Here is an 11,137-nt window from a genome sequence, read left to right as displayed (position 1 = left end):
CCAATGGATGTGCGATTAACCCTTCATTGGGTGATTAGGTGCGGCTTCATATCGCCTGATGGTCTGAGAAACAAATGTTGGTGCACAATCATCAAAACATGTAAAAGGCTCATCAGGATTTTGGACTGTTACATCATTTGAGGTGGAGGGGTCCTTTTTGGTCCTCCTGGTCAGCAGGACACATTTGCGTCTTCGATTTGTAGCAATATTCCAGAAAAGAGCTCATAAGACACAAGAAATGAACTTCGGGGGGCCGGACTTTATGTAGAAATCCCCATGCCCTTATTCAGTGCTCGTTACAAAGATTAAGATCCATAAGGCGGAGTACGTGGTTCAGCTTCTATCCAAAGCCGTGTTCACCTCATTCATCTGTTGTTACCCCCGTCCTTATACACATTCCTCATTAAGGACCATCTGACCTTTAACCCCTTCCTGTTATATGACATTTTATTTAAATGCTGTTTCACCCTTGCTCCCTGTGGGGAAACCTCATTATTGTACGATGTTGATAAACGTTTATAGATGATTCAATAACATTTCCTAACTATTCTCTGCTATTCATTATTATGGGGTAACATTATTAGGACGGGGGTAACAACAGATGAATGAGGTGAACACGGCTTTGGATAGAAGCTGGACCACGTACTCCGCGTTATGGATTTTCATCTTTGTAACGAGCACTGAATAAAGGCATGGGGATTTCTCCATAAAGTCCGCCTCCCGAAGTTCATTTCTTGCATTTATAAACCACTGAGGATCAAGTGGATACGGACTAGAAGATTTCCTAGGCAACTGAAACTGTTACATACAAAGCCGGCACTACCAACATATAAGGTGAGAGCTTACAGGTTATGTCAGAAGGAGTTTGGTATTATATAGTAAGTTCCTTTATGGTCCTCATCGAGGAGAAGCTCCAGCACTACCTAACTATTATACTTGTTACTATCACCTGCTATTTCCCAAATCAACGGCACTGGAGCTGGAAACAGTCTGGAGTGGCACCTGTTAAATGTTAGGAGTCTGGTGTCTTAGACAACCCCACAAGGTGAGTGCAATTAGCAGGCTTTAATAATAATAATCTTTATTTATATAATGCCAACATATTCCGCAGCGCTTACAAGACAGGGAGAATGAAAACAAAACCACGGTTACATGAAGTAATCAATTAATGGAGACAGTAGGGGTGCGGGTCCTGCTCCAACGAGCTTACATACTACAGATAATGAGGTGATACAGAAAGTAAAGGGGCTAAAGATGAGCACGGTATGGCGGGCTGGAGATGTGCACAGTATAGTAGGATGGAGATGTGCGCGGTATGGGGGGGTGGAGATGTGCCTGGTACGGCGCGGTGGAGATGTACATGGTATGGTGGGCTGGAGATGTACACGGTATGGCGGGGTGGAGGGTGTGGGATGCTATACACATAGACAATGATCAGGCTGTAAAGTGGTTGCATCAGTATGACTGCAGGGGGCTGTTGATAACAGCTTAGCAGGGATTGCAGTTAGTTGGACAGAGAGCGTGTTATCAGGCGGAGTACAGAGGGGTTTGGGTTAGGGAAAATGGTATGCCTCCGTGAAGAGGTATGGTTTTAGAGCCCGCCTGAAGTTTTGTGAGTCAGGGACTGCCCGGATAGTTTTGGGTAGAGCATTCCAGAGGGCTGGTGCTGTTCTGGAGAAGTCTTGGAGGCGGAAATGAGAGGTTCGTATTAAAGGTACACTTTGATTTTGTTAGCAGAGCAGAGGGCACGGGCTGGGTGGTGGATTGAGATGAGGGAAGCAATGTGGGGTGGCAGTGTGCTGTGGAGGGCTTTGTGAATGAGGGTGGTGAGTTTAAATTGAATTCTGTATTTAACGGGCAGCCAGTGCAGTGACCGTCACAGGGCAGAGGCATCTGAGTAGCGGCTTGACAGGAAGAGGAGCCTGGCTGCCGCATTCAGGATGGATTGGAGAGGGGAAAGTCTGGCAAGGGGGAGGCCGATCAGCAGCAAGTTGTAATTATGGAGCCAAGAGTGGATGAGGGCAACACTGAACATTTTCAGCATGTCTACAGAGAGAAAAGAGCGGATTCTTGCGATGTTTTTGAGGTGCAGCTGACACGTTTGGGCCAGAGATTGGATATAGGGGGTAAAGGAGAGATTGGAATCAAATATAACCCCAAGGCAGCGGGCGTGATGTCTGGGAGTTATGGTGGTGCTACATACTGAGATGGAGAAGTCAGGATGAGGTCGGTTAGTAGAGGGCAGAAACACAAGCAGGTAAGTTTTTGAGAGGTTTAGTTTTAGGTAGGGAGAGGACATAGTGTTAGAGACAGCGGACAGTCGGTGGTGTTCTGGAGGATCGGCGTTGTGATGTCATGGGAAGAGGTGTATAACTGGGTGTCATCAGCATAGAGATGGTACTGAAAGCTAAATCTACTGATAGTTTGTCCAATAGCAGCTGTGTAGATGGAGAAGAGGAGGGGGCCAAAGACTGAGACCTGGGGGACCCCAATAGCGAGGGGAAGAGGAGAGGAGGGGGCCGAGGACCTATCTCTGGGGGACCCCAAAAGCAAGGGGAAGAGGAAGTAGAGCCTGCAAAGGATACACTGAATAAGCGGTCAGATAGGTAGGAGGAGAACCAGGAGAGGTATGTGTCCTTTAGTCCAATGAAGCAAAGCACACTGAGAAGTTTGTGGTCAACAGTGTCAAATGCTGGGGAGATATCGAGGAGGATCAGTAGGGAGTAGTCACTCTTCTATTTAGTCTTCAGGAGGTCATTTGACACTTTAGTCAAGGTGGTTTCTATTGAGTGTACAGGGCGAAAGCTGAACTGTAAAGGGTCAAGAAAAGATTTCTGGTATATAGCTTATAAGATGGGAGTATACCAGGCATTCTAATAGTTTGGAGATGAAGGGGAGGTTTGAGATGGGTCGGTAGTTGGCAGCATCAGTCGAGTCAAGAGTCGGTTTCTTTAGCAGTGGGGATATGATAGCATATTTGAACGAGGAGGGGAAGATGCCAGAGAACAGGGAGAGGTTAAATATAGTGGTGAGATGGGAGATAACCACCAGGGAGAGGGATCGGAGGAGGTGTGAGGGGAGAGGGTCACTAGCGCAGGTGGTGGGGCAAGCAGAGGAAAACAATCTGAAGACTTCTTGCTCTGTCGTTGGTCTGAGTACAGACATTGAGCAGGAAATAGATGCAGTATTTATGAGACTAGGATCAGGGCTAGTCTGGGATTGGGAAGTTATTTCCTGCTGGATGTCATCGATTTTCTTTTGGAAGTGAGTAGCCAGCTCTTCAGCACTGAGATCGGTCACCGGGAGCTGCGGTTTAGGGCTGAGAAGGGAGTGAAAAGTATCAAAGAATTATTTAGGGTTGTGAAATAGTGAGGAGACGAGAGAGTTGAAGTAGACTTGTTCAGCATAGTAGAGGGCGAGGTTGTAGGTCGTTAGCATGAATTTGAAGTGGAGAAAATCTGCGAACCTTTGGGACGTTCTCGGCAGCTGTTCAGCACATCTAGAGCGCCACCGGATGAAGTGCATTTGAGGCGTGAGCCATGGTTGTCAAGGTCTGCATTGGATGGCTTGAGTCACATGGGGTGGGAGGGCACTTAATCCAGGGCATATTTGACAGGTTGGGGCAGGAGAGGAGAAAAATAGGGAACAGAGAGGACTGTAGGGACTATATATATATATATACACACATACATACATACACACATATATATACATACATATACATGTTTCTGGAGGTTTGGAAACTTAACATAAAGCACCTTTTTATTTCCCTTTTTTACATGTTATATAGAAGTTAGTTTCTCACACCTTTCGAATATGTTTGTAAGTTGGCATTAGAAACTGCCAGGTTGAAAGTTTTGAAAAGTGTGGGAATCTAGCAGATTCAAATCTTATATATGTCTGGGTATGTTATGGGATATTTTGCTTCTTATGGGGTGTTTTTTTCTTTGCCTATAGTCTCTAGTTTCCCCTGCAGCCAGGGGCACATGTTTCCTATGGATTTAGAGGTGTGAAGAAAGAGGGTATACATGTACTGAGTGCCATGCAGGCAGAAGTATAACTGGGTGACAGGTAACTAGTCCTCCCTGGGAGCAAGGTGAGCAAGCACTAGTTCAGGGATCACTTTGGAGAGATGTTCAGTTGGAGCTACATTTTTACCCCACACTTGACTGAGCATTAAACATTTTAGTGCTGCCCATCGGGGGCAATGACCGAGTGAGCACTTCTCCAGGGACTTAGTCCGAGACATTACATTTCTAATGTACTTGTGGTCGTTGTCCCCGATGTCATGCTAGTATTCTCGGTGATGATCGTCCACCCTCAGTAGAATCACACTCACTCCATAGATAGGCTAAAAGAGGCACGAGTGAGAGTTAATAAAGAGGTGTCTCCCTTTGTGGCCCAGAATGGGGGACTTGTGGTTCGGCACAGACTGAACCTGGAAGAAGGCCGTTGCCATCACGCTCACATGATCAGTCAATCACAGGTTTCAGCAGTCATTCTGCTGGGAACAACATGACCCCTGAAGCTTGTGATTGGCTGAGCAGTCAGGTGCACAATGACTGGTATATGTGCACAGCTGGCTTCTTCTAGCTCTGGCGCGGTGGAGGCCGGTGCTCCAGCACTGCCCAGGGGGCTACTGAAGGAGCGGAGTACTGCTTATTTATTTTACACAGTTCCACAACCATAGAGGTCTTTTCCTAAGTCTGGAAAATCCCTTTAATATATTTTTACATTTATTTTTTTTAGCTCCACAGTGGGGCATTACTGTGCAATCGCTTGTACTATATTTCTGTATTGCAGTGTACTGTGCCTGCAGGGGCTATGACAGCCGCTCAGCCCACCACCGTTGTTTTCCAACTCCTATGTGTGCACTGCAGCTCCAGGAATAGGCGCATGGACGGTGATGTCAGGGGCCGGAGTCCACAGCAGGGCAAATCATTCCACGTTTCTAGTCCTTTATGTGTGGTACGTGCACAGGAGTGGGAACGTACGTTATTAGCTCAAAGAAGCGGGAACCGTCATTTGTGAACGGGTGGGGTTTGTTAGGAACAAAGGGAGAGAGCCAGATCGGTCTGAACACGTGGATGATCCATTGGACGGTTGGAGACGATTTTGTATATACTGCACTTCTGGGGAAAAAAATTGATTTCGGGGGTGTGCAGTAGTTGGGAGAGAAGGAAATGTATGTTCATATTTGTCTATATATTACATATCTTAATGGTTAGGATCGGTTTATGGTGTGAAATTGTACTTCTTTCTTTCCAAATATCCAGAAAGTAGAGACCGGTGACAGACATGGGAAGATTCAGAATGGGAGAAGTAGGAAATTGTGAGGACAGTATGGCTGTTTTTTCAAAATATATATATTTTTTACAATATTATGACCCTTTAAAAACATGAAAATTAGCAGCCAGACATGATTTTTAAAGGGGTTATCCCACTTCTAACTATGGATGACCTAGCGACTCTCTTCCCTCACACTTCCTCTAGTCCCTCTCCCCATTATCATCTTCTACCTTACTACTATATTCAACCTCTCTCTGACCTTTGGCATAGAATCATAGAATGGTACAGTTGGAAGGGACCTCCGGGGTCATCGGGTCCAATCCCCTGCTCAGTGCAGGATTCACTAAATCATCCTAGAGAGATATTTTTCTAGCCTTTGTTTGAATATTTCCATTGAAGGAGAACTCCCCACCTCCCGTGGTAACCTGTTCCACTCATTGATCACCCTCACTGTCAGAAAGTTTTTTCTAATATCTAATTTGTTTTTCCTCCCTTTCAGTTTCATCCCATTGCTTCTAGTCTTTCCTTGTGCAAATGAGAATAGGCATCATCCCTCTGCACTGTGACAGCCCTTCAGATATTTGTAGACAGCTATGAGAGCATATTCCCCTCTTCATTCAAACATGCTTTCATATCTTCATTGCTAAAAAAAAAACTACTCTTCACTTGACCCATGCTGTCCACTACCGACCCATCTCAAATCTTCCCTTAATCTCCAAACTATTAGAACATCTAGTTACTCCCTCCTTATAAGCTATCTCTCAGAAAACTCTCTTCTTGACCCCCTATAGTTCAATTTCCACCCTCTGCACTTGACAGAAACTGCCCTGACTAAAGTGTCAAATGACCTTCTGATGGCCAAGTCAAGAGGTGACTACTCCCTACTGATCCTCCTCGATCTCTCCGCAGCATTTGATACTGTTGACCACAAACTCCTCAGTATGCTTCACTACATTGGCCTAAAGGACATTGCTCTCTCCTGGTTCTCCTCCTACATACTTGACTGCTCATTCACTGAATCCTTTGCAGGCTCTACCTCCCCTCCTCTTCTCCTTGCTGTTTTTGGGGTCCCACAGGGCACGGTCCCGTGGCCCCCTCCTCTCCTCTTCCCCTTGCTGTTGGGTTACCCCAGGGCTCAGTCCTCAGCTCCCTCCTCTTCTCCATCTACACAGCCCCCATTGGACAGACCATCAGGAGTTTTGGCTTTCAGTACCATCTCTATGCTGACAACACCCAGTTATACACCTCCCCCAGTGACATCAAAGCACTGGTCCTTCAGAACGCCACTGACAGTCTGTCCGCTGCCTCTAACACTTTGTACTTTCTCTATTTAAAACCTCTCAAAAACCAACCTACTGGTGTTCCCGCTCTCTGCTAACTGACCTCATCCTGACATCTCCATCTCAGTGTGTGGCACCATAACTCCCAGCATGCACGCTGTCTTGGAGTTATATTTGACTCTGATCTCTCCTTTACCCCCTACATCTAATCTCTGGCCAGAACATGCCACCGACACTTCAAGAACATCACAAGAATCCACCCTTTTTTCACCGTTGGCACACCAAAAACACTTACTGTTGTGCTTATGCACTGTCGGCTCGATTACTGCAACTTGCTGCTGATCGCTCCTTACCCCCCAGCATCAGACTCTTCCCTCTCCAATCCATCATAAATGCTACAGCCAGGCTCATCTTTCTGTTCAGCCGCTACTTGGACGCCTCTGACCTGTCCCAGTCACTGCACTGGCTGCCCGTTAAATACAGAATCCAGTTCAAACTTACTACCTTCCTCCACAAAGCTCTTTGCAGCACTGCCCCACCCTACATTGCTTCCTTCATTTAAGTCCAACACCAAACCTGCACCCTCCACTCCGCTAACGAAATCAGGTTAAGCGCTCCTTCAATTTGAACCTTTCATTCCCGCCTCCAAGACTTCTGCAGAGCAGCACCTGTCCTCTGGAACATGCTACCCAAATCTATCTAGGCAATCCCTGACACAAAACTTCAGGCATGCTCTAAAACGCACTTTTTCAGGGAGATTTATCATATCTCCTATACCAAGCCCCTCTCTAGTCCGACTGATAACATGCTCCCTATCCTACTGACTGCAAACCCTGCTAGCCGCAATCAACCGCCTTCTGCAGTTACGATTTGACCATTGTCTATGTGTATAGCATCCCACACTTTCCACCTTGCCATACCGTGCACATCTCCCCTTTACCTTCTGTATCATCCCATTATCTGTAGCATGTAAGCTCGTTGGAGCCCCTCACCACTACTGTCTCCATCAATTGATTACACAGGTCTGCAAAAAATAAAAAATAAATTTTAAGAGCTGTTTTGGTTATTCCACGTAATCTATATTTTTCGGTACACTTAATCCGAAAATGACCTGTTTTGTCAGACATCACATTTCCTGACAACTCAGTTATCTGTGTTAAATAAGGCAATGCCTCAAAATAAATGAAAATACTTAAAAATTTATTTTATATGAAAATCATTTTTGAACTGAAATGAGCTAAAACACACTAAAATGGATTCTTCTTCCCTGTGAGGCTCCTCTTGGTACATTTACACTTGTGAGTAGCATCTGGAATGTCTCTCTGAAGCATCCAACAGTGGACTGCCATCATTGTAATGCTCCATTTTCCCTGGTATCTTCTGTCCATCTCTTTAATGTCTTGTTTAATAGTTCACCTTGTTCTTTACTTTCCTGAAAATTTGGGAGCTGTGAGTGGTCAAGGTGGGATTGGAGGAAATGCAATTTAAAACTCATCAGGCAACCTAAAGCTTGAGATGCTTTCAGCCTTCGTCCGATGATCTTTTTGTAGTCAGGATCTTTCTTATTGCCTTAGCATTTCTCTACGACCTCTTTAGATGCCATCCACCCTTCTTTTTGAGAATCCGTCATGGTATTGACAAACTCTTGATCAGCTATAAGCCTTCTAATGTCTGGTCCGACGAACACACCTTCCTGCAATTTTGCCTCTGAGAGGCCTGGAAACTTGGTGACCAAATATTTGAAGCATTCTCCATCTCTTGGAAGTGATATCACGAATTGCTTCATCAAACCCAATTTTTTATGGAGAGGTGGTAGAAGAACTTTATGTGGAGAGACCAAAGTTACTGGGAGGACATTTTCTTGACTGACTGAGGGCACCCTCGGCTGCCAACTCTTCTTGGTCCAGTGATTTTGTCAGTCTCGACTGTCCCATAGACACAGAAAACAAAGGTATTTGGTATATCAGCTTGTTGCCCGAGCAGCATGCACAAGACCTTTAAATCCCCACACACTTGCCAACCGTGGTCTTCATATTTAAGTTTACGAAGAACCAATTCCAAGTTCTCATAGGTTTCCTTCAAATGTATGGAATGACCTACAGGGATGGAAGCGTAAAAAACTGCCTTGAGACTGGTTTTTGAAGAATCTATGAAAAGACACCATTGCGTTGAATCATATTGGATTTTGAATTGACCCATCAAACCTTCCACATCGATGCAATAAACCAACTTGTCTTCCTGGGCAAAGTAAGGAACAAACTCCTTTTCACAATGTCTGAACCATGAAAAAGACACTCCTGGCAATAATAAATTCCTGCTTTTGAGCCTTGAACCAAGTAACTCAGCGGCATCTTTGGGAAGATTCAAGTCTCTTACCGAATCATTCATCTCCTTCTGGGAAAAAAAATGTTGGCCTTGTATCATCTTCAAAGTCAAAGTCAGAACTTGATTGGTCATCTGGTTCAGGTATGACTCCACCTTCATCAGAGCTATGTATCTCTTCCAAGGTAGCAGGGGGCTTGGGTACTGGTATATCTGTGTCATGGGGGATGGGACAAATTGCTGAGTGAAGATTTGGGTATAAAATAGAATGCTTCCATTTGGAATTCTACCCTTTCACATCGCATGGACAAAGGTAACAATCGTCATTATGGTTCTTTTGTTCTCACCATACCATAGGAATCCCATAAGGAAAAGCTTTTTTCTTAGCCTTGACCCAATTTCGGAGGTCCTCAACACACCATTTGCACACTTTATGAGGCGCCCAAACTTTATCTTGATCTCCAAGTTTTAGTCCGAATTATGCGAAGTATACATTTTTCACAAAGTCTGTAATATTCAGCTGTTGCTTCAGCACCGTATATTCACCACAAATGAAACAAACTGTCAGGTGAATTAATACACGTCCGTGGAGCCATGACGCTAACTTGGGGAAACACGATTTAAGACTGACGAGCTAACACAAAGAGATTGTGGGAGTTACTCCCTCTCTTTCCATTTGTCAGCGGCCACAGCAGCAGAGAGCCAGCGTCACTGGCAGCCGCAGCAGACACTGAGCGAGGAGCGAGCTATCAGCGTCCATAGCAGCAGAGAGCTTGTGTCACTGACAGCAGCAGACACTGAGCGGGGGAGCAAGCTGTCAGCGGCCACAGCAGCAGAGAGCTGGCGTCACTGGCAGCGGTGGCAGACACTGAGCGGGGGGGCGAGCTGTCAGCAGCAACAGCAGCAGAGAGCCAGTGTCTCTGGCAGTGGCGGCAGACACTGAGCTGTCAGAGGTCACAGCAGCAGAGAGCCGGCATCACTGGCAGTGGTGGCAGACACTGAGCGGGGGAGAAAGCTGTCAGCAGCAACAGCCGGCGTCTGGGACAGAGCTGAGAGGCGACACAGACATGTCTGCAGAGGGAGCAGGTGGCCGGGGAAAATGTTCTGCGGCTTCGTAAGTCACAGCGCAAGGGCTTCGCCAGCAAAGATGGGAGGGCACAGCCTCACAGCAGGGGGATTCCTAGAGCGGCTGCAGTATCACACTGTCAGCACAAGTGCTGTCTAGCGGTTTGCCACAAGGAGAAGGAAGGGGGATGGCTGCTCTGGGGAGAGTGATTGCTGCGGTGTGCTGGGACCTTGCTCATGGCAGTTAATCAGCTTCTGGGGGTGTCACCGCCCTGTCAAGTACCCTGTATCTGGTCTTCACCCATACTTCCTGTGGAATCAAGATATAATAGTACCACAGGCGAGGACCTAGAAAAACATGTAATCAAGCCCGTGGATGTTGGAGCCGGCGCGGTCAGCTTATAACATGTTGATGCTGGTTCCATCAGCTCACTCTGGAAGTTCCTTTTTTATTAAGTTATGGTTTTTTTGGCATTGGATATTTAAATGCACTGATGGGAATTCATTAACCCCTTGAGTGGCATGCCCGGAAATTTTCCGGGACGAGCTCCACTGCTCATAGTGACATAGCCCGGAAGATTTCCGGGCTATGTATCACTATGGGAGCTGCAGAGCACAATGCCACAAGCTGTGACATTGTGCTCTGCCTGCACAGACCCACAGAGAACAAAGCAAGGGCTTTGAAAAACCAGCAGAAGATATTGCCAATATGTCGGCAACCTCCTGCTTTGTTTACAGGTTGCCATAGAGACCATCGGCTTGTCAGAAGCAAGCCGATGGTCTCTGTGGCAGGGAGAGCTGGTTGTTAGCTGTCAGAGGACAGCTAGGTACCAGCTCTTACAGCAGAGATCAGAGAAAACCTCGATCTCTGCTGTGTTAACCCTTTACATGCTGCAGTCTATGTGACTGCAGCATGTAAAGGGCTGTCACTGCAGCATGTAAAGGGCTGTCACCATCGGACCCCTGGAATGTGATCAGGGGTCCTGATGAGTCCCTGTGGAAGTCCCCTAAAGGGACAAAAAAAAAAATTAAAAAAAAAAAAGTAAAAAATTATTAAAAAAAATAATAAAAACACTTGTCTCCCTTTACTTTGTAAAAAATCAAAAATACAATCACACATGTGGTATCCGTGCGTCATAATGACCCAGAGAAGGAAGTTAGTACATTATTTAACCCCTTAA

The sequence above is a fragment of the Eleutherodactylus coqui genome, chromosome 7 (assembly GCF_035609145.1).
Source record: "Eleutherodactylus coqui strain aEleCoq1 chromosome 7, aEleCoq1.hap1, whole genome shotgun sequence".
Classification (NCBI taxonomy): domain Eukaryota; kingdom Metazoa; phylum Chordata; class Amphibia; order Anura; family Eleutherodactylidae; genus Eleutherodactylus; species Eleutherodactylus coqui.
The sequence above is the reverse complement of the archived record's forward strand: the minus strand, read 5'-3'. Positions refer to the sequence as shown.